Source organism: Buteo buteo, chromosome 25 (genome assembly GCF_964188355.1).
Source record: "Buteo buteo chromosome 25, bButBut1.hap1.1, whole genome shotgun sequence".
In the NCBI taxonomy this organism is placed as follows: domain Eukaryota; kingdom Metazoa; phylum Chordata; class Aves; order Accipitriformes; family Accipitridae; genus Buteo; species Buteo buteo.
Window position 1 is genome coordinate 7,364,476 of NC_134195.1, and position 24,602 is coordinate 7,389,077.

Here is a 24,602-nt window from a genome sequence, read left to right on the forward strand (position 1 = left end):
AAGAAGGCCAACGGCATCCTGGCCTGTATCAGAAATGGTGTGGCCAGCAGGAGCAGGGAGGTGATCGTCCCCCTGTACTGGGCACTGGTGAGGCTGCACCTCGAGTCCTGTGTTCAGTTTTGGGCCCCTCACTGCAGGAAAGACATGGAGGTGCTGGAGCGTGTCCAGAGAAGGGCAACCGAGCTGGTGAGGGGTCTGGAGCACAAGTCTTGTGAGGAGCGGCTGAGGGAACTGGGGCTGTTTGGTCTGGAGAAGAGGAGGCTGAGGGGAGACCTTATCGCTCTCTACAACTGCCTGAAAGGACGTTGTAGTGAGGTGGGTGCTGGTCTCTTCTGTCAGGTGGCTGGAGATAGGACAAGAGGAAATGGCCTCAAGTTGTGGTAGGGGAGGTTTAGGTTGGATATTAGGAAAAATTTCTGCGCCACAAGGGTTGTCAAGCTTTGGAACAGGCTGCCCAGGGAAGTGGGTGAGTCACCATCCCTGGAGGTATTTAAAAGACGTGTGGATGAGGCACTTAGGGACACGGTTTAGTGGTGGACTTGGCAGTGCTAGGTTAATGGTTGACTCGATGATCTTAAGGGTCTTTTCCAACCTAAATCATTCTATAATTCATCAAAGTGTGTTCCTTCTGAAATCTTCTAAATCTATCAGTCCTTTGCCAAATTTCCCTGCTCTTCTTTCCCTACACCTTTTCTGTCTCTCTTTCTCTTTCCTATACTGACAGGCAAAGGACTTGGAGGGTAAGGAGGGGAGCAGGGGGAGTCTGAAAAGAAGCCAGAACTTGAGTGGTTTTTGCTGAGCCACCTCGCTGCCATCCCAGCCTGACTTACTGCACTCCTCCACTCGCTCCAGCCCCTCCTGAACAACACGGGAGGTCGCAGACCTTTGTGCAGTGGAGCTGGGTGTAGCTGTCATCACGGCCAGCACAGTAAACCTTTATTTTGGTTACCACTAGTTACCCAGCTGCCCTCGTTGCAGATAATCTAACAGGAACACCAGGCTGGCTTGTCACCCCATATCCCATCCTCTCGCACCTTGGCTCTCGGCTCTCGCACGGGCCAAGAGCCTGCTGCCGGCGCTGCACCGAGCCAGCCCAAGGGCCTCATCCTGACCCTACCCCTTCGCTGCTCCCAGGCACCAGGGGAAAAAGCCCTACAGCAATCCTTCACACTGCGCTGTGTCCCACCGACTGTTCCTGCCAATAACTTCATGCCTTCGAGGGATGTACGGATGCAGGTATTTTTTCTAGGCACATTGGTACAGACAGTTATTGCCTCTATGTTCTGTGTCCCTCTGGGAGTTTTAGTATAATATTTGTACTTTGGGAAAATTCAGCTCTTTTCTCCTCAGAGCCAGGAGTCCCCTGCGAGTTCCCAGAAGCAGCTTGGGAACAGCCCTGCAAACCTGCCTGCATCCATCCATTCCGCTCAGCAGCCAACAGAGAAACTCGGTCCCTGATTCCTTCTGGAAAGAGACACCGAGGCTCCTTTTAATGCTTCATTTCTCTTGCTAGATCTTTAGATAGGAAACTATGCCTGGGTGCAAGGCTGTGCCTCTGCTTTCAGCCACACCAGTAAGCACCCAGTGCCAGATGACTGAAACCAGCTTCCTCTCCCTACAGCTACTGGGAGGTAAATACATTATCCTGCCCCATGCTGCAAACTGCCAGGACCAAACCGCAACCAGCCGCTGACAGAGCCTGTGTTATGTTGCAATCGCTACTTATTATTGTGGTTAAAATATACCCAGAGCATGTAAAACATGAAAGAATCCCTCCCGTCTTTCTAGAGGGCTCTGAGTGTTGCTGCCAGCAATGACAGCAACAGTGGGACTCCATCAGGTCTCGCGGCTGGAGGAACAATCCCTCCCACCACAAAATTTTAAGCCGCTTGGCGATTTCAGCAAGATTTCCCAGCGATAAGAAGTCTCGGTTCTTGTAAGTTTGATGAAAATTGGTGGCGAAGCAGAGGAGAGAGATGACTTTAATTCCAGTTCTCGCCAAGGAAAAATCTGCATTTTTAGATATTACCGAGCAAGCAGAAGAAACAAATATTGAGAAAACTAGTCTGGGATGGTTCTGAGAGCCCTGGGAACTACTTGCTTTAGTAGTAAATCTGCCATGTCATCTTGTTCCCTCGGAGCATGACTAATCCCTACGGTACACAGCAAGGGCCTGGCTGTTGCGCCGACCCAGCGCCGATTGTAGCAGGCAGTCCGGCAGCGAGTCTGGGCTTTTGGCATTTTTGTCTCGTGCTCACACCACTCGGCAAGGTGCTCAGAGCTCCTCTCTCACCCTGCGTTGCCTGCGCCTGCTCTCTTTCTTGTTAGCAAAGATTGCACCGCAATTTTAAAGCTAAATAGGAGAGCAACAAAGAGCAGCATGGACCTTGTAACTGCTGGCAGCATCACTTTTTTTTGGCGTCAATATCTACGAACAAGCTGTCCCTTCTTGTCTCTTACAGTCAGACAGACCCCTCTTGTCATCTTCTGCCCTAATTCTGCTGGTTTTTTTCCCTCTTTAGCTCCCACAGCAACCTCTTATAAGCCTGGACTGACTCCCCAAGCACCAGCGGGCATTCCAGACGTGAGAGCAGCAATTACATGTTGTACTGCTGTTTTCTCTCTGCAAACACGTTGTCTTTGGGGAAGCGTGGGGCGGGTGTCAGTGTGACCAGAGCAATATTTGGCCTCCGGACTTGTGAGTGACTCAACACTGCTTTTATCTTTGTAGGCTCCCAGGCAGGAGCCTGGCAATCCTGCCACTGCATCCCTCCTGCCCTCTCGCCCAGGCTACGACAGTTTTTCCTTTACCCTTTTGCCAAGCAGCGGGACACGGCGATGCTCCCCTGGCAAAGGAGTGTTGCCTGGGGGTGCAGCACGCTGGTGGAGCAATTTAGCCCAGGAATCGTGGGGACACTGTGTCTCAGCCTCATGTCTCAGACTTTGTCCAGGAGGACAATTATATTACTGTAAATGACCGTGCATCACTTTAAGGAAAGATAATTAAACATCTGAAGGCCAGAGACTTGGATTAATGACAAGAGGGCTCAATCAAAAGCTGTAGGGACAGTGACACCGCCTAGGTGAAATGCTGATCCCCTGGCCATGCAGCTGCCATGCTACTGTTTCTAAAACTTGAGAGAGAGGTTTTGAGACCTGTGGAAATTTTGAAATTATATTAGGTGATGAATGTTAAGAAGTAATTACAGAAAAATAAAACCAAGCAAAATGAACAGTGGTTTTTTTTCCCTTCCTACTCCATGTGAAACGGTAATGGAATATGATCTCCTGGTGTAGTATAATGCTTTAAGTACCATGTGTCCCAGTTTCACAATGCTCAGTACAATGTGTACAAAACCAAATATGAGTATGTTGTGGTTAGGCTGTTTATCAGCTATCTGCTTTGCTGAATATGTATTTCTATATATGTGCTATTTTCACTGTGAAGTAACTGTATAACTAAAAGAAAGGAAAAATCCATTACCAGTCAATTAAATTTTACAGGGTCCTGCAAAAAGCTAGAGGACTGTCAGTGTCGGGAAGCTAAAGACTTGCATTGTTTTTCTTTTCTTTTTAAAGAATTACATCATACTTATCTTTTTTTTTTTTTTGGTGATGTTATTCATGTTAATAAGTAGCCCCTGGATAAAGAAAGCAACTACAGCGTCATTTTGCAAAGCTTGCTGTGTCTCCTATCCTCTGCTATAAGCCCTCCGATTATAGGATTATTGTATAGCATTGGCATCATTCAGCCAGTGCTAATAACAGAAATTGTTGGCATGTGCCAAAACTCCATTAACAAACAGTGGTTCACATTTCAAATGACTGCTCATTTCAGGCAAGCTTGTGCTCCTTTTTATTTGCTGTTCATGAAACAGATTGCTTTTTTACATAAATGTAATTTGTTGCTTATGTCTACCCCATGATGTATATGGAAGGGGTATTTATTCTTTTTTTTTTTTTTTGCTTCATGACATTCTGTTTGCAGTCCCTTCAGGCTGCTCACATTATCACGATACTTTGATTCTTCACCTACCACAGACATGGACTGGTCAAAGCAAAGACTGCAAAAAGCTTCTAGGCTCAGTGGTCGGTGTATGCTTTGCGATTTTTGCCTTCCCTGTCCTCCGGCCCAACTGCAACTGTGCAGCGTAACCATAACCTTCTTCAGCTCTCCTTTTGCTGGCAGGAGCAGGACAGCTTCCTCCTCTTCCCTGACGGTCAAAGTAGCCCATCTCTGCATTTGATCCTCTTTTGAGTTCTTTAATATAGATGCCTAGAAATGCATACTGTATTATATTCCAGTATTTCCCCACCTGTATGGACATATATCCCTCAAGACTGAATCTTCCCCTTAATGGATCCCAGTGCCATTGGCAGGTCAAGCTAAGCTCACTCTTTCTTTCTCTCCTTTCAACATTTCCAGGTGTCAGTTCCTATCTTCCAGGTAACTTCTCATTGCTAGTTCCCAAATCTGTTTTGCAGGATTGAGTTTCATTTCCATTCAGTTCAGTCCTGTGGGTCTTCAGGCACAGTATCCTTGTCCTCCTCTGTACTGATGCCTTTTAGCTTTGTAAAACACTCCCATGCTCATGTAAACCTCAGGAGTTACTAAACAGGAAGGACTTCTGCCTAGACTGATCCTTTAGAAAAAGCACTAGGTATTTTTTCACACCTCCAGCCACATAATTCCTTTTCAGCTTGCCATTAGTGCATCCCATAAGCCTTATGATTTGTCCATTCATCACCATGTCCTTGAGCTTTACTGCTAGGATCCCGTGTTGAACTGTGTCAAAACCAAATGAGACTAATTACTTTCTTAGGCCAAGGAGATGCAGCAGTTTGGTTAGTCTCTGTTGATTTTTATCCCATTTTTCATTTAACTTCAGGTCTTTAGTTATCCTTTCATTTCAGGACTGCTCTGAAGTCTTACACACCGTTAAGGTGAGCTTGATAGGCTTGTAGGTACCTAAATACTTCTCTCTCTTCTTAAATATTGGCATTACAATGTTTTCAGAAGGTAACATTCCTAACTGGATAGATACATTAAAAAAAAAACCCATCCACCATAAAAACAAATAGTGTGCATTCACTCCTTCAGGAGTAAGGTAATTTGATATCTCTGTAGTTAAGTGAATAAAGATCCATGACCTTTTTTTTCTGTGTTTTAAGTCTCCTTATCCATACCACGTTTAACCTCTAGTGAACTTCAACGTCCTTTTTGAAAATTATGACTTTACCTAGACACTCTCTCCACCATCCTTAGCCACTAGTTCCTTTTTCTTCTATTAATTCTATTTATGAGGTTGAAAAAAATCTTTTCCTAGGTGTTGGCATACCTTTTGCGAGGTACACAGGTTTTGACAACAGAGGTCTGGCAGTGACAATTAGATGTTGGTGCCCTGTGTTTATTCATCCTGTCTTTCTGCAAAAGCTATGAGCCCCTTTAGCAGAGTGTAGCTGAGACTCAGCTGCTCTGGTACAAACCTCAGGCTCTTAGCTAACTGCAGACCAGATGTCTGTCTAGGACTTTGAGAAGCCATGGCATGAGAGCTAAACCCAAGTCTAAAATGGCACGACATCCAACTGGAAACCAAGAAGAGAGGTATGGTACAAAATATCCCATGACGCTAATCTGAAGGTACCTTTTGTGTCTGAAGTAATGACCGGTCTGAAAAGGCTTTGAAGCCAAAAGACAAATTTGTTAGCCCAGGTGCGCTTATTACCGACTCATTAGAAACCAACTTCATGGTTAGTGGCATTTTTAATTAAGGAAGCACAAAGAAGCTGCTTTTGCACAAACAGATGTAATGGCTTTAATTGGAAATACCAAAATCTGTTTGTGACTTCTGGGTATGGTAGGATGCTTAATTAGTAAACCCGAGACCCATCCATTTCTTTTTTAAAACAACAACCACCTTCTTCTAAAATAACAAATTATATGTAGTATTTTCCTTTCTAACTTAAATATCTGGTAAACTGAAACTAGGGGCCTAATCATAAACTTGGCCAAGGGAGAAGGGGCTACCTTAAACTGGTTATTCTTTTATGAACAGTAACAAATGTATTAGGCCAAAAATAGGTCCAAAACTACAGCCAGGTTAAACTCGAGTTAGAAAAGATTTTAGAAATTTCCACAAGAGGTCACTGTTATCATTAGCAATAGATAAATAGACCTCATTTTAGGACTTGCGAGCCGGGCATCATTTCTCCCTTAGAGAAAAACCTAAGGTCGTTCAGAATAAATATTGCCCACATACTATCTCCCTCATCTGTCTTACAAAATGAATCTACTGAGATAACAGTTTTTCCTTCCTAAATTTGTCATAGGAATCCTAGATTTTAAAGATGTTAAGACTATCCTATGTTTTCCTTGTCAAAGAATGACCTTCACAATCAAGACATTTTAATTAGGATTTAGAAGGATGTGCTCACGGTTCTGTTCATGGTTTCTCAGGGTACTACAGCAAAAAAAAATAAATAAATAAGCATTGAAATTTTGTCTTTCTTAGGTTGGCAGAGGATGGCAACCTCACTGTTACAGGTTCCTTGTCCTGACTGCGGACTTTTCTTAACTTAAAAGACACACGGACTGGGGAAAATATGTGAAATTGCTACTAGGAGCAAAAGCATCCATTAGAATATCAGATCCATAAATTCTCTTGGGGAGAGGTTATATGAAATAGTAACCTGATACCATGACAGTAAAATTTGGCGGTAAAAAGGACCGGTTTTGAACTAGGACCTCAGGAGTGCCAAATTTTCAATCACCCAGAAATATAGGGGCTGCCTGTAAATTCTGCCATGCCAAACACAAGGGAAGAGTGGGATCCATGTTATTTGAGCATTCTCCTCTTTCAACAAAATTGCTTTCCGTTACCTTGAAAGAATTGCCGAAAAGCAGCATATTTGAATGATTACCACGCGCACAAGGGTGCGTTTCCTTTCTAGGTCCTGATATGAAATGGAAAAGAAAGGTAGGGAGGTCACCATAATGTGCTGTAGATGGTAATTCGTAGCAGAGGCACTGCCTGCTTAGCGTGATCGCTTCAAAGTATTCTGCTGTCAAATGGAGGCAGTCATTCCTCACAAAAACAGCAGTCCGCTGTCTCAGAGGGAAACAGGATGGAAGGAGCAGAGGGATATTACTTTAGGACAGATGCAGATCAAATGAAGCAGTGCTTTGACTCGGGCTTTCTGCCCAAATGACAGTGTAACTGCTGTGTTAATGGAAACCCTGGAGGTGGAATGAATATGGGCCCTTCTCCGGGCAGGCAATCGCTGGACCAGAGTAATTCTATACCATGATTGAGGCACAGACGACAAGAGACAAAAATAGACTTTGCTCTTTTTTTTCAGCATCAATTGTGCACGTACAGAAAGTGCTTAGGTAAAATCTTCCACTCCACACCAAAGAAAATTGCTCCTTAACCTCCAGGTAAGTTGGTCCAAGAGCATTTCTAGTCAACACCTCTACTGACCTTCTCTACCTGAGCAAATTGGCTATAATAACTGCTGCAGAATACATCATCTCCCAATAGCTGCTTGGGAGTAGTTCCCACTAGGGCATGCTATTTGAAGAAAAACCACTGTATTTCCAGAGGGCCGTGATTATTCAGGAGAAATAATCTTTTTCAAGAAAGCAAAGCCACCTGGTGAGCTATTCCAGAGCAGCTATTGTAGCGTGTTTGTTTTGGAATAGCTATTCTGGTCTAAAAGGCCAGAGGATTACCAGGTAACCTAATGTTCACATCCCCCTCCCCAGGCTGGCTGGGAGTGTGCAATTGTGCACTTATTTAGGCAATTATGTGGATAAACTACATGGCCAGGCACCCACAAGTTTTAGTGGTTACGTGCGTGACTTTTCTTGCTAGCAAAAGATGTGCTCTGTATCCAGGGTAAAATATTGGCCGGATTTTGTAGTGCCTCGTGTAGTTTGGACCATCTCGTGGATAGAACTGGGTCCTCCCAACCGAGAATACAACTCAGTCATGAAGGAGGGGAACAACAGAACAGGTTGCTAACAGGCAATGCATTAATACCAAAATATCTCTCAGATGAGCCCTTTTCACGTGACTGTCTCAAATAGTTCAGGCAAAATCATTTGTATTACTGGCATGTCTCAGCCCATTGTGCTTTGGCCCGTGACTATAAAATATAGGGCTGCTTTTGTTACTGAAGTGGACAACTTCTATTTTTCCTTATGTATCTTAAAATCTTTAAACCTCCCTTTTAACAAAGATCTTTGATATCTGTGACTTCTTCCTGTGAAAAAAGCGTTATTACAAACTGTGTCCGCCACTGTAATTACTTGACAGTGACATAAAGTACTGCTTGTTTTTGAGCTTGCTTGTTAACAATTTTTACAGTCGCTGGAAAGCACAGCAGCATGTGAGCCCAGGCATTGCAAGGGTAAATCTTGCTAGTAAGAGAGGAGCAGGGATGTTAGCACAGCACAGAGCTGGAAACCCTTTTGTGGTGGTTTTCCTGTGGAAAGTGAAGACATTTTCTGTTGAAACACAATTCAGGGAAAGACAAATGCTAAAACTGGTGCTTTGAAAAATGAACATAAACCTTTCTAGGCCATCTGTTTCCTAAATCTGGGAGGCAATTCAGTCTGGAAGAGTGTTCCCAAACACCTTTCATGGTCAGCAAGGGGTTTCTCCCACCTGACGCTGAAACCTTTCCCAGGACTAGGTGCCCAGTAGTGCTCCTGAGCTAATCATATTACCTTAGATAGAGCTAAAGGACAGAAACTTGAGTGATTTTTTTTTTCTTTTTTTTTTCTGAATCAACTATAAGGAAGGGAAATCCGTGGGGTGCACTCAGACATACCTTGTCATTGAAATCCACATCTGTGACACAGTTTGATTCACAGTCACTGAATATTAGAAAGGCAACGTTCATGATAGTGATCAATATATGTGCTGCAGTTAATGATGGTGGTTCAGGTAATTAGGAAGGACGCCTAGAATGAAGCTGGCATCTGAAACCTGCAGGTTTCCCTTCAGAGAAAGACATAAAGGAGTAAAGCAGGGGGAATTAGCAGATTTGTCTTTCAAGCCCTGTGGAAAGATCCTCTTCGCCAGTGGCAGAGGCTCTATCAATCAGAGGAGGAAAAGGATGCTGCCTTTGAACCTCTTGGCTTTCTTGCCCCGTAAAGCTTCAAGTCATATCAAACGAGGGACGTTGGCAAGGATGTGTGCACACACACAACAACAGCAGGTAAGGGCATTGTAGCCACCAGACAGAAAGGTTTCTTCCATTCAGCCCTTGTAATCCCGGGCAGGGCTTTATTTAGATGTTTCTAATTACCACAGTATGTTTAAATAGATACCCAGAGAAATCAGCAGGGAGCAACAGCTCTCCTCACTGCCTGGCAGGGCTGATGATGACAAGGGTCATGTAATGGCTTAATATGATGCCACTTAATATCCTACTTAAGCAATGTAATTATGGGGTTTATTTGATAGAGCAAGAAGGTTTATCTCCTGCAGAAGGCATGAATGAGATTGCCAGATGCAGGTGCTGCTGGGTTACAAGATTCATTTTTTATATTATATGGTTTTTACAGCCTTGTCCACTCTGGTGATTTTCATTTTCTAAATCCAACGCAGTCTGTCTCTTCAGTCTGTCTCAGTGGTGCCCCTGTATAAATAAGCCACTTTCCTCTAGTAGTTGGCAGCTCTCATTACAAATATTTTCTGCCAGCTGCTCTTGGAAGATTTCTTTATTTTAGCTCTTCACAACAAAATGGAGATCTCAGACACTCATCCCATGTTTTAGCATAGTGTGCCTCAAAGGAAGTGACTCAGTCTTTGTATACAGTCTTAGTCGACAGCAAAGTTTTCATGCAGGAATATAAAAAAGAGATTTATGTAACTAATATAACACTGAAAACAAACAAGCCCTCCAACCAAGTTCAAAGCACCAGGTTAACACATACTTTCTAAATAAATATGGTGCTTTCAAATTTGTCTAGACCTCCTCATCTAAATCTTAAGATGCTCAAAGAACTGGGCGGGGGGGAGGAGGCTGAAATGCTATTGGGGATTTTCTGTAAGAATTTGCAAATGCTGAGCTCTTGCCCCATCTTCTGAAGGACTGGAAAAGGAGAGGTAGGATGCCTATCGTTGAGGGCAGGGGGCAGGAGCCTCTGGGGAAGTGTACTCCCATCAGTGCAACACCAATTCCTGCAAAAAATACTGAAGCAAATAATCAGACACCTGGAAGGGAGCAGGGAGGGAGTAGCTGCCAACATGGATTTGTCAAACCGGTCTTATTTCCTTATGTGACAGGGTGACAGATCTTGCTGACAGAAGCAAATGCATGTCTGGTCACGGCGTCTCCCGCAGAGCGCTCACAGGCAAGCGCAGCAAGTGTGTGGTCTAGACAGATCTACTGCATGGTGGCCACAAAACAGGCTGGAAAACATTTCTCAGAGAGTACCGGTGATTAGCTCATTATCAAAATGGAAGGTTTGATCAAGAAGGGCTCGGCAGGAGGCTGCCATGGCCCTGTGATTGCTCAGTGTCTTTGGCAGCGAAGCCAACAGTGCCAGTGATGGACTTGAGAATGAGCCTGTCGCATTTACAGACAGCAGCAAGAGTTGTGCGCCCTCTGTGGTGCTGGGGGCAGTTTCAAATGGCTTGATATATATGAGATATGGCCCCCAAAAAAAGAAAAAACGTGCAATTTAACAGGTCAATGTCCAAAGTACAAATGGCAAATGCCAGAGAAGGACTAGCTCTGCACATAAATAAATCTATAAATCAAAAAAATCTAGAAACTATAGTGGACAGAGGCTGAATGTGAGTCTACTGTGTCATGCTGTAATGAAACCGATAAAACTCATGGTCCTACATGTATGTAAGAACATGTAAAGTAATGTTTTAGGTCTATTCAGCACTGGCGTGGTCTCAACTGGAAGGTTGTGTCAGGTTTGGGGTACCACACTTGAAGAAAGGTAAGACCCAGCTGGAGACAGCTCGGAAGAGACCCCTGGAAAAGGCAGAGCCAAGAAAACACAACCCGTTAGCCAAGTCTGAAAGAAATGGGTGCAGTTTAGGCTTAGGAGAGACAGGTAATCTGCCCTTCATGCCTCTCGCGGAGGAGACAGCTAGGACTGAACCAATGTTTCAGCAAAGACAGTGTCGGTTAGACCCAGCACAAGCCGTCCCTTGCCGTGGCAGGGGCTGTCGGGAGCAGTTGTCAGGTCTCCTTACGGCAGCTGAAGAAGAGCTGGGACAGGCACCTCTGGGGAGCAGCCCGCACGCGGCAGACCCCAAAGCGGGTCAGGGAGGTGGTAGGTGACCCTGCAAGAGGGTCTTTCCCTGGGAGGAACCCAGCAGCTGCCAGCACCCGCGCGTGGGTTTAGAGACACCCACCGTTTTGCTGAAACTGGTGGTCAGGGCGGTCACCCTTCCTCCGTGCTGAGCTCTTAGACGCTGCTTGCTGCCCCGCTAGATGAGAAAAATAATGGAAAAACGCTACTGAAAGACATAAAGTTGTGCTTGGCGCGCATGAGTGCTTCTACCTTGAGGTCTGTGCGACAATAATCTGTGTTTGGGTCAGCACCTCTCTCCGAATTTCTGCAAGACTTATCTGTATGTTACGCAAACGGCACAATTACCACAAGGTGTTTTTTTAGAAGAGCGAGCCAGTTAAAGTGTTGAGCGTTCAAAGAGTTAATGCTGGGAGGGAGAAGCCGATGAGTCACGGCCTGTGTGGAGTCCTGCAGTTTGAAAGCCTCGAAGGTATTTAGGTATTGCGGTGAGCTGAGGTGCAGGGCCTTAACATCTAACCTATCTTAAAATAGGCAGTCTCTTGCCGTGCTCCCTGTTCCTCCATCTAATCAGAGGGCACATTCACCAAACACTTTAGGCTTTAAAAGACAGCAATGAAAAGAGCCTGCTACCATCCCCACCTCAAGAAGAAACAGCTTTCTGTCCCTTGGGGGAACACAGGTTTGTGACAATCTAAGGGGAAGGACATCCCACTCTGCCTGCCAGCCTTCGAAAGGCGTATCGTGCCCTCCACGTTAGCACGACCAAGGAACTGGCCCTCTTCATGTCTGCGGGGAATTAAGTCTGGCTGAAGGAACGCAGAAAATCTGAAGCGATTCAGACAAGCATGACTCAGCCACCCTGTCACAGTAAGTTTATAATGCTGAGGAAGAAATTTACCCTTGAACATATTTTAATTGACACGCCAGATTATATACACTGAAAGAATATCTTTCAAAATAAAAGATGACAGACTTTCAACATCTGGTCTAATTCCCTGCAACTATACTAGCAGATGTAAACTGTTATGTATTCTATTAGCAAATATTCTTCCTTTATTTCCTTTTTCTAAGTATATGAATGTACTTGTATATATTTTTATTACAGCTATAATAATCTATCTTAATTTTATATATTCACACTTGAATTCTGGATTTAAACAAAAACTGCTCATGGTGCACAAAATTCTGCTCGTAGAAATGGAAAGGAGTTTTGCTAATTACTTATGTGGGGCTAGGATTTTGCTCAATAAGATTATGCATGTCTCAGGAGTTTCCAGAAGCAATATAAACTGTGAGACTGAAGCTGAAGTTGTGTTTATAGGCACCATAATTGCACCAGAAAAATTCTGGCGTTTTTGTTGTTGTTGTTGTTGCTGAGCTTATTTGCATTTTTTCTGGAACTGATTGAACGAGGGCTGCTTGTGAGCCCTTATTTTGGCTGTCTCACGGTGATCAGAGGATGACAGAGTGGGAGAGCTGTGCCAGCTCCACTCACTGCACCCTGTCCCACGAGCCCTCAGGCAGGGCTTGCACGCATCTGAGGGGTGGCTCCCAGGACTGGGAAGCAAAACCTGCCAGGCTGCTGGTTCAGCTGATTTTTATTTTTTTTTTAAATTTTTATTTTTTCCTGCCTGCAGCAGTTCTGCCCAAAGAAGATGCCCATCATCTGTGGCCCTTGGACCTGCCAGTTCTCTGCTCCTGTGTGCACTCCCTAACGCCTGTCAGCCTCAAAAGCTGACTTAGCAGAGACCTGCCATTTCAGGCTCATTTTCACATGGTAAATTCGGGGGTGCAGTAACTTCTAGCAAAGCAGTGGTGACAAGTACTTGGGGCTGGTAACCTTCGCCACAGGAGCAGAAGCAGCCAGGAGATGATGTGTTGTGTCCTTTGCCCCATCACCCGCTACAGCCAGCGTTAAAATCCCTGCTTTTATTGACCACGCAGGATTGGTTTGGTAGGGCATTGCTCGAAGCATCTAGCACACTTCACGAAGTGTGTTAACAGAGTGGGAGGGGGAAGCCAGCCTCCGAAGCAGCAGTAAGCTGTCAACAGATGCATCGTGGTGCTCATTCATCCAACATCAGCCTCTCCAAATAAGTTTAAAAGTAAGCTTTGAAGCCAGCCTGGGAGGTAAAAATTGAAGGAGATGAGAAATTTGCATCTTTTTGTGCATTCAGTCAAAACTACTCCTGCAAAAACACATAAAAGCCCCTAACCATTATGGATTTGTATATGCAGATTTAGTTCTTCAGCTGCTTTATGGTAAGACACAGAAACCTGTCAACAGAAGCACTGTCGCTATGTTCCATTAGCATGTATTTATTTACATGACTATCAGAAACCAACCACTTAAATAAATCATTGTTAGGGAAGTGGACTACTTAAAGAATGTGTGGCCCATTCGCCCATAAAACACTAATTATCACAGCAGCACCTCTCCAATGAATCACTGGTAATGAGACACCATTATGGAAAGTATCAATTTTCAGTGCAACTCAGCCACACTGTACATGGTCAAGTAATTGTACTGAAGTGCCTAACAAATAAAACTTTTCCATGAAAATACATTGTTCTCCAGGCAAAATCATCTTCCAAGAGGGCTCAGCGATTTTTTGCAATTTATATTATGAACAAATAACACCTCAATCTGTGTATTGCTTATTACTGTTTGGAAACGTGAGTAGCTCTTTACTTACGACAAGAAGAATTCTGTCAAAACCTGTCATGCTCAGGTATGAGGTCACTACTGTACATCTGTGCTGCTTACTAGAAGGGAAGAAGATTCAGAAGGCCTTTAAAAGTGAAGGTAATGTGATTTCATGATGTGGATACGCAAATGAAAATATTCTCTGTCCAATACTCCTAGCCACTTTTTGGTAGCATCCGCAGGCAGTGTATCTTTGTCATGAGGCAGACAAAACAGGTTTTTCAGATTTCCTGAAAGTCTTCATAGGATTCCCATGGGAAGCGTATTTCCATACACTGAGGGGAAGAGGAGGAAGTTTAATACCGGTGCAGAACGGGGCAAGACTTTGATTCATGGAAAAAACCCCTGCCTTCATTGAAAAGCAGATAGTGATCTTGGATCTTCTGTGTTGGTCAAAAGTCCTTCCTCTGAAGCAGCTGCTGTCTACATCTCTGCCCTGACAGCCTGCGACGTTACGGAGAATCAGGTCATCACCACAACTCACTGCAACCTTCAGCTTCATTTTAATGGGAGGAAATAGTGCCTCTCGCCGCATCACACCTAGAATGGCTGGAAGGAAATCTGCGCAGCAGTGTGCCTCCCCATCCTCCTTCGAGGGGAAAGCAAGGGAGAGGCGAAGTACTCGGAGAGCATGGGCAGGAGGTGGCAGCCCCAGGTGGTGACAAGTTCATAAAACGTGACAGCATTACCAGGTAACCTCCACCAGCACTGCAGCTCACAGTGCTTTCTGGGCCATGGAATTAGGTAGCAAGGGGACAGGCAGTGCTTCTGTTAAGCTAGGGAGTTTTTTTACTCCATGAGAAGCCCTGGTGTCAAGATGCACAAAGCTAGGCAAAGATACTATTAGGCCAACAAATTCCAGAGACTGGCTTCCTCCTATATATATTAATGAAGCACAGCACGTCCAGGCTGATATTCATGGTTAGTACTTAGCATGGGGGCTCCAGAAAAGAGAAGATACTACAGTTTTTCTCATTCTTGATCTATGTGCAGACTGAGGGCCTGTTATAAAGAAATATTCAACGATGAACGCATGGCATCAGTTGATAGAGAGGATGGAGTATTTCCTCCTGTCTGCTCCAGTTTCAGTGCCTGGTTTAATTTTGAAATGCATTCTTGCAGAGGTATGGATATGGGCTTCTCCCGCATCCTGTGAGGACCACAGCTGCACACTCACATGCGTCACAGTTCTGCATGTCTCGTACATAGACAGATTTTCCTGAAAAAAAATCAATTTTCTGGGTTGCTCCCTGTGGGATCTGTCACTAGCTGACAATTTTGGTCACTTTTTATATTTCCAAGGGCACCTCCTCAATGCCTGTGGGATGAATGTACTGCTTCTGTCTTGCAACATCTACATGAAGCAGCTTTTGGAGGTTTGTTCTTGTGAGGGACCCGGCGCTACCTGTCATGTGGTTGGGAACAAGATAGCAGGGCATTTACGTTCTTCTTGTGTTTCCTCAAGCAGCTGTGTCTTCCTGATCCTCTTGTGTGAACGCGAGTTTTCCTGCCTTAATCGAATGTCCTTGCTCAGGTCTTCATTGCTAAACATCTTTTTGCTTTCTTCTCCCATATGTACCTGTGCCAAGGATATAGGTGTATCATAAGAGGATAGGAATTTACTAGTTTTCCAGGCTGAAGGGACACTTAACGGGCATGCTGCTTGTTTCACACCAAAAAAGTATAGGCTTGGGAGTAGGATATTAGGAGGTCTGCTTTCTCACAGATTCATTTATCATGGATTCAAGCAGAAGGCATGAGGCTGGAGCGGCGGGTGCTCGTCCTCCAGCGCACGGGGCTGTTCACGGGTGCTGCCTTTTGTGGCTGCTTAATTGCTCCTGCCACAATCCAATGTGTAATTCAAAACTGCTGGTGGGAAGCTCTGCTTTTGGCAGGATGGGAGCCTTCTCTGATCCATGAAATACTTCTGGCTGTTGACTCCATGCATCAGGTTTCTCCCGGCCCAAAACCCCAAGGCAGCAGAGGCCGTAGACTCTGTGGGTTGTTTTTTTTTAACCTTCATTTCTCACGTAGCTACCCCTTGTCAAGCTTGGGCCTGGTCCAGGCAATGAGACTTACCCCCACATTCTTAAAAAACATCATATATCTTCTTTTTGAATTATACACCCAAGTGAGCTATAAATGGAGAGTGACTGCCATACGCAAGAACAAAGGGGTTTGCTGAGCAGTGATAAATAATAAATTGCCCAGGAAAAATGCATCCCCTACCTTGGGTTTTGTTTTGCTTTGGCTTAGCACAATTTTCACAAAATTTTGGCAATCACACTGCCATTATCTTTTCATGATGGAGGCCCTAGGAACTTGTTCAGCCCACAGCGAGAGCCCTTTATGTACCTACTAATGTGTTGGTTCACAGACAGACGGAGGGAGGCTGCTGATCTGAATAGCAATCAGATGCCAGCATACGCCGCCTCTCTACGAGAGCCGTGGACATTAATAACGTCTCTGGGGAGTGGCTGCAGCTGTAATAAAGAAAAGATATCTGCAGTGTTTGCACAGCTCTCTTCATTCATCCTGGTATGTAGTGAAGTGTGATAATAAGGACTTTACAAAATCTAACTGACAGTCTTGGGTGGGGGGGCATCCGTCATGGGGGGGGGAGAAGGAAGAAACATTTGTTTCTGCTAGACATAGTTGAAACACAGAGGTGTTTTTAAAAGTGACCCTCTGGTTTTTGGTGTTTTGTTTTGTTGGGGTTTTTTTTGTACATGAAACAACAGTCACAACGTGGTCCTTTCTGAATATATCCTAAGGGGGTTTCATTTGGAGCTCCGACTCCAAAAAAATGTCACGTCACAGACCTGCATGCACGCTTTAATCCTCCATCTGCAACAACAGTTGTGCTTACAGCAAGCTCGGAAAAAATGATTGCTTTTTCTGTGAACGCCCAGGTACAACAAGGAATCAGTTACATGGTGAAAAACTAAAACTGACTGTCTGATAGTTTTGACAATATTATAGACCAGCTCCTGCGAATGCAGCATGTCCCAGATCAAGCCCTTTGTGCCTCCTCCAAGACGTCAGGAGATAAGCATCAGCCAGCACATGGCAGGTGAAGCGCTGGGGACTTGTGCTGGTGCATAACGTCCTGGGGCTCCAAGAGCTGCTCACCTGCACAGAGCAAAGCAGTGTCCCCGGTGCCCTCCTGAGAGCCACTGGGGCTGAGCTGGGACGCGGTCCCCAGCGTCTCCCTCCCTGGGAAGCGTGGGTCAGGTCACAGACAGGCTCTGGGTCTCAGCTTTAAATCACACCTTGCGAGGGTTACGCAAACACAAGTTGAGACTCAAGGCACAGCGAGGCTGACTCTGCATTATGTTTACAATCTAGTCTTTTTCTTTTAGTGGCTTCTGGGCACTTAACTTTTCATTTTTAATGTTGCAGCAGCGTAGACTCATGTCCTTGCTCTAAAGATGTGGGAGAATTCAGCAACACCAAGGCAAAAGTAATTCACCAGCTCCATGACTCACATCTGTGACTTGCACAGCAGGTCTGACCAAAGAGGAGATGCATCTCTGCAGCGGCAGCCCGAGGAGATGGAGGTGACAAGGCACCTCAAAGTGCTTGGAGCACCAGAGGGTCTCCTTACAGCATGGTTTAAAGTGCCTAAATAAGTGCAAAATTACCAGTTTCCACCAGCAGTATCGCTGGGCACCACTAAGAACCAGGGCAGCTCCGTGGCCACTATCACAGCAGAGTTTTTGGTGACAGTAAATGCAAGATGGGAAAGTGCCTGTGGATGACAGAAGTGTTGCTGTAATTAAATGCAAGAAAACTTAGTGAACACAAACGTAAACATGCACAGTGTCAAAAAAGGGAAAACTTAAAGTCTCATAGCAGTGTTGCCAGCTCTTTTTACAAGTTTCTGGCTAATTGAGAGTTTAAAAAAAAATCTCAGTTGCTGGAGTCTTTTGATTATGGGAGAATCTCATCTTTCACTTCAAATAAGAGTTGGACTGCTAGTCCTTTTGGCTGAGTATAAATATCTTAAAATTATGACTTACAGACTCAGAAACTAAAAGACAAATAAAAGGAGCCCTGCATTTATTAATTTTAAAGCTCTTTTGACTCCTAATTCAACTGAAGATTTCAAGGCCTGTGTTGCAATTTTGTGAACGCTTCAGTTTTAGCTCATCTGAGCATCTTAAACACGCTCAGTCTAAGTTTTTTCTTCACATAGCAAGTATATGACAGGCATAAGGGTAGGGGTAATCCAGCATGCGCATATTAATGTCTTCCTGCATTTTCTGAAGATATCAGGAAGGTGGATGTCAAAAAAGAAAGTCCCTAAGTATAAAAATGTCAGCGGTTTCTTGTACGGGTTTGTTGTTTTCGGGTTTTTTTAAGTTTCTGACAAGCTAAGATGCAGTGCTGGGCACGTCTTCAGCGCAAGTCACCAGGCTGCCTTTGTGCCACCTCAGGCATAGTCTGGGGCAAGAAGAGCTGCACAAAACCAGTTTGAGATGAAAATTGCTGCTCTCACAAAACTGCGAGCTGCTCCACTGGCCAACACTCCCGTCTGGAGGGCAGCAGCCCTCCACCGCAAATGCTTTTCTTCACTGTCAACAAGCAATTCAGCGAACAACATGATCCCTCGTCTGCTGGCTCATGTTTGAGTTGGTTCCAACTCCCAATTATCCAGGCTTGGCTTAATTCAGAAAGTATGTCTGAAGCGCTCCACCAGCAGCAGTAACAGCAGCCAGGTTGGAGGAGCGCTGTCAGGCGATAGCCCGGCGGTGCGGCGGGCGCCTTCTCCCCCATTGCCGTCAGAAACATCACCTTCCTCTCCACCACACGGAGAGATTTCGGAACAAGCCCCGCAAGGGCTGGGAGGGCGCGGGCAGGAAGCCGTTTAAGCCATGGCAAATGGAGCTCTCAATGGGGTGCCAAGGGGAGCGAGCATTAATGAAAAGCGGGATGCAAACTCATCCATCTTTTTTTCGCATTTCCCAGCCTCAGAGACAGTAGCTGCTCTAATCACAAGAGAGGGTTTGCAGGATGTGTGGCAGAATGGTTGGTATTTGCTTACATTGATTTTTTTCAGCGGGTGGAGATGAGATGAGCAAAGCCTCGGAGCCCCCATGGTCCTGCTTAAATCCGAGCAGATCGCAGGGCTCGTGCCGGTGTCTGACTCCAACTAAACATACCTGCGCCTGTGCGGGTCAGGAGGTTGCGTTTGTGCTTTCACAGCAGTGCAGGTGTCTGTCAATCCTCCAACATGTGCTTCAGGCCTGGCTTATATACGTCTAACTGATTAATTAATCTCTGTGCAGCAACTGGAAAATGTAAAGTGCGACATAAAAGATAAGTATTACTATTACTAAATCTGTACTCGACAAGTGTGACTTGACATAAAGTGGCAGGTTTTATCTTACTCATTGCTACTATCTGAAAGAGGCCATTGAGAGCAAATTTCTGGAGCGTAATTTATTCTATAGACATAGTGGGATAAGTGGTGCACGCGAGCAACTTACGCTGCGTGCACCACAGGAAGGGCTTTGCTGGCAGAATACATGATGATTTTTTTTTCACACGTTGCTCCACTACCTGTGACTCAGAGGCTCAAACGCAGGGGCATCAGATGGGTACACCATGCTCCCTCGGGAAATTTGGGCTAATAAATCAATCACGGCATATGGCTGCAGAGCCCCCAGCAAGATGCGGAGGGTGGGGTGTTGCGGGAGCATGGCAGACTGTAATGGCAGAGGCGTGACTGGAAAGCCGTGACATTCGGGGTGCCGACGAGGGTGCTGGAGAGAATGAGAGGAGGCTGGCAGCGTGACAGCGGCCGGTGGCGTGGCTGGAGGGTTGCAGTGCTCAATGCTCTCTGGCTGGGCGTTTCTTACAGTGTTCATCGGCTGGGCAGAAGGAGCAAGGGTGGTCAGGAAGGCGAGCTGGGAAGTAACGTGGCTGGTAAATAAGTATATGAACTAATAACTACATCTTGTGCACTTGGGGAGAGCCTAGTGCTATAGGGAGTTGATCCGGACTATTCCCTCTGGGCCATATGGTAATATAAATACTTAATAATAACGATAATAATAGTAAAGATCTTTGAAAATGGAGAACTCTGTAGGCAGATATTTTTATTAATAGGAGTATGGAATATTTGTGACTTAATGGCTGCTAAATACTTTAAATTGATTTGAGTCTACAAAGCCAACCTGAGCACATACACAACAAATCATGCCTGTGTTGCTCTGGCAGAAAAGCAGGTCAGAATCCCGCTCCTGGATAAACACCCATCGCACTGAATGAAGTAGGTCACCCTTGTCCAAATCCTCACTGTGTCTTGGATCTGAAGTAGTGTAAAACTGTTTTCAACTGTGCTTGATTTGTCAGTATTCAAATAAGTGAAATACTAAAGCAATGGGAACACAACCTTATTAGTTTTAATGGGGAAAAGAAAGAAGGGTCAGAGTCCCTTCTGCTGACATTAAACTCCTGCAGATACCCAGGTATGGCCAAAACTATCTCTGAAAGAGCAATATGATGGTGATGCCACACAGCCTGAACTCTTCCACTCCTTGCCTTTGCACTGAAGTCTAGCACCTTAGAGGCTCACTTAAGTTCTTTGGATTTGGTCTTCTTTAAAGAAAAATATGCATTAGTGCTCCTGGCTTCTCTTTTGCTTTTTTCAGCCTTACAAGTTTCTTGGCATCTTTTTGCAAAATAAGGAAGGAACCAGTCCCGGTGCTTGCACACAGAGAAACTGCTCACATGAACAGAACCTCTGACTTCTGCACTTGCCCTTCGTTCTCAGTCCCTGTAGCCACAGCCTAACAGCATGCACATGTTTGACTGCTGCAATGTATGCTGGGGGAGTAAATCCACCTGATTAGTGGTTTAAACCTCACTTTCTTAGTGAGTCAGGTGATACAAGGCTCTGCTTAGGGTCAAGATCTCTCCCCTAACAGATGCATTTTTTTGTTTCAACCTTCAAAGCTTTCCCTAGCATTCTCTCTGGTTGTTCCTGTTCCTCATCTTCCAGGGTTTCCCAAAGTTGTATAGAAAGTACCTCACGTTTAAAAGGGTTTAAGTTAATAAATGATAAATCCAGCCACTGTCAGGTAATGTGTCATAGCCTAAGGAAAAAAGAAAGGTCAAGAGCAAACCTCAGACGCAAAATATGTGGTTTCCTTGAAAAGCCTCAAATGCACTGGGAGAAATTTTTCTTCTTGTGCCAAGCAAGGTTTCTGGACAAGTTCCCGAGCATCACTTTCTTGTGGATCTCTTGCAAAGTCCCCAAAGCTGTACTTAAAAAATTTAGCTGGCCTCTGAATTCACAGGAGAAACAAAAGTAAAGTAACTGTATGGAGAAGGGGAAAGAAAAAGCCTCTGAGAAAATGTCTATCTTTTTTTATTGTTATTCAAAGCTACCAAGGGTGTGAGGAAGTTCTGCGTAAAAGCAATGAGAGGGGCAGAGAGCGTGCCAAATGGAGGTGCATGCAGGGGAAGAGCAAGGAAGAAGGAAATCTGTGCTTCCAGCATCGAACTGACATGCTACTTCTCACCATATTCCACATTTTTTTCATGCTAGCCTGTTTGGTTATCATCCTAGTTGTCAGCAGCAAAGCCACACAGGATTTGCTTGGCAGACAAAGCTGGTTATACCAGGGAAAACTGGAAAGAGATTTTGTGTGATCCAAATTTAGCTGATCCACCAGAAACCCTGGCATGCTATGAAGATGGTGACCTGGAGTCACTCTAGAGCCTTAGGTGATGAGCACAGAAAAGCTGCTAGTTTAACCTGGTGAAGGTCAAAGGCAAGACAGGCCCTTAAGAAGATCCTCATCAATGACCTCATTATGCAAAATCTTGAACGTGATCCTGAAGTTCATACCAGGGTTTAATACAAAGCTCACTGACTCCATTTAGTTTTAGGTGAAAGTTGTGGTATAAACCTCTCATTCTCTTAGAGAGAAACAGCAGATGAGGCTCTGAGCTTCTCAGCCACTGAGGTAGACTGTTACCCCGAGCTGGAGCCACACTTGGCCAGGCCACTCCTTTAGCACGAGGAGGTGGGGGAACACAAGACGGAGGGCAAGCATGAAAGCCTGAAGGAGGACGGCTTGCTAGTCCTGCTTTTGCCAGTGAGAGGGGATAGAGAAATTGGGGAACTTCTTTTGTTGGGCACCTGTTTTCAACTCAGGTTGCAAAATTCCAGTTCCAAGTCCTTTCCTTCCTTGTCGTCAAATTGTCCAGCTGTCGGAGCAGAAGAGATGGTGGGCTGTGGGTGATCAGAGCAGTCTTGCTGTCCTTGGCAGCCTCCTGCCCTGTGCCCATGCCTGCAGCTCATCGCTGCCAACTCTGCCTCCTGTGACGGGGCAGGAGGGGAATGCTAAACTCTGCCTGCACGTGGCTTACTTGTTCCACAGCCCTGCAACCTCGCATCTCTTCACATGCTGCTCAGGCGTGCATGCAGGGGAGAGACTTTTAGCTGTCTCAGCGTCCCAGAAGATGTTTGGGTTGTGGAGGTTTTTTTTATTATTTTGGAAAGTTGTCGTTCCACTGCTTAGTTCATTTTTTTATAGTCAGTCTCTGTGAGTCCATCACTAGCTCTCAGTTTGCAATGGACTGTAGGTGCTGTAGAGGAGAGTTATTTGATTCAGTATTGAACTGCGCAATATAAAATTATTGAGTAGTCTTATTATTGAAATAACTCTTTGGTGTCTCTTACATTCTGATGTTGGACCTCTTCCATTTATTTCTGTATAGTCCTGCATTTGGAAGTAATTTGTGTCTTGGAACAGCAACCTGAAATTATTGGCCAGCATTGTGTATAACATAATGAGTGCTAGACATTTATAAGCTTAGCGGGTTTGTCAGGAGAATATCAGCTTCCGCTCCTCACCCTATTACCAAAGGTGTTCTGGCTGACCCTACAGTTGCCCCAGAGTTTTAGTCATCTAGAAGTTTTGGCTTCAAAATCAATACAAGTTTCAATTATGTTTATATATCTTCAGCCATAATAGAAAGCAGTGGTCTCTGCATCCATCTGATATTGGAGGCAATGTTATCTAACAGCTGACAGAGCAGACAGGAGCTCGTCTGGCTTGGGCACGCTCTGCTGGAATGGATTTTGAGACCCTGAACAGAGCATTTTGGTTTTGTGCTTCTTTTGTAGTCTGTAAAGTGGGTGAGATGGGTGTGAAGAGGATGGAGGAAGGAAGCAGGGAGAAAATTTCCTTCTTCTGGCTTCTTTTATTATTATTTGCACAAAACTCTGTATGAATTGTAGTTGCATACAAATAGATGTTGCTATAATAGACACTTGAAAGAGAGTCTGTCTAGAGGTGGAGTTTTGCACCATACTTGGAGACCTTCCTGATGGCAGATGAGGGAGGCAGAATCTGTTGTAATCCATGCAGTACAGACATGTGCACAAATTCTTATTAGAAAGTCAGAGAAGCCATGCCATGGGCTCAAATGCCCATTGAGGGGAGTGTAGCTGAAGAATTCAAGCATGGCATCTTGCTGCTTCCAGTGATATTATGCATATTTGTTATTTGGACACCACATATCAAAAAAACCCCCCAAAAACCAACAACCAAACAAATGCGTGCAATATGTGATAATTGGTTCACTTCTCCAGCATGGTTTATTCAAACTAAACAGATGTGCTTCACATTCTGGAGAAATCTCCATTTCTTGTATTCACAGTTTGAAAGGCACTTTGAACATACAACCAAGCCACTTCATGCGGAAAAGGAAATGTTAACAGAGGAACAAATTGGACATTGCTTCATTTTAGTTCTCTAAACATATAATGGTCATTGACCTACAAATACAATAGCTGTTGCCTTAATAGCATTTTTCAGTAGCCCAGATAAACACTGCTAGTCAAGAGTTGGCTTCCTCGTTGGGTTCTGTTGCATCTCCTGGACAGATGATGGCATTGTAGCCCTGCTGTATTCTGCGAACCCAGCCAAGGTACTCCCAGAGCGAGATCTTGATTTGATTGTGCTATGCATGCTTTACCAGCTTAAGATTTTTGCCTTTTGCTTTTCATGTCTTCAGTGAAACAGATGAATGCTATAATAGCAGTACTTTCTAAAAGGAAGACATGAAATTCCTACATTTATAATAAAAAAGTGTTACCAACCTCATTGTAATTCAGACTTGAACTGTTCACCCTGTGCACGTCCAGAAACTCATTCTCTAATACTAGATGCAATGATCTCTGGAGGGAAGTTTTCCATCTGTTTCCTTATGATGTTAAGCTGTTAGTGCTGTTCATTATTTATTACATCTACTGGTGTATGTTAAGCTATGATTTTCTTCTTGTCTGGTATTAAGAATTCGACTTGGTTAGTGTAAAAAAACCCCTAGGATTTGCATATTACACATTGATATTTAGCGTATTTGGGGTGGGGGGAGATAGGGGACTGTAATTGCTCCCAAGCTGCTTTTGTGCAAGCAGATAATTTATATTTAATTCAGTGATACAGAGCTAAATTAACCACTTAAAATGGAGATAAATATAGACGTGCTATATATAGGTGGAATCTGCCACCCATACTCAGATTGAAGAGCGTTATCTCTGCTTGATTTCAGTAGGACTACTGGAGGGTAAGATGCCTCTCAATA

General features: G+C 44.6%; 1 protein-coding gene across 1 annotated transcript in view; it reads left to right on the top strand.

The window, feature by feature from the left end:
• The window catches only part of AFF3 (ALF transcription elongation factor 3), a 383,003-nt gene that overhangs the window by 579 nt on the left and 357,822 nt on the right, over positions 1 to 24,602 (top strand). The gene's annotated exons all lie outside the window — the stretch shown is intronic.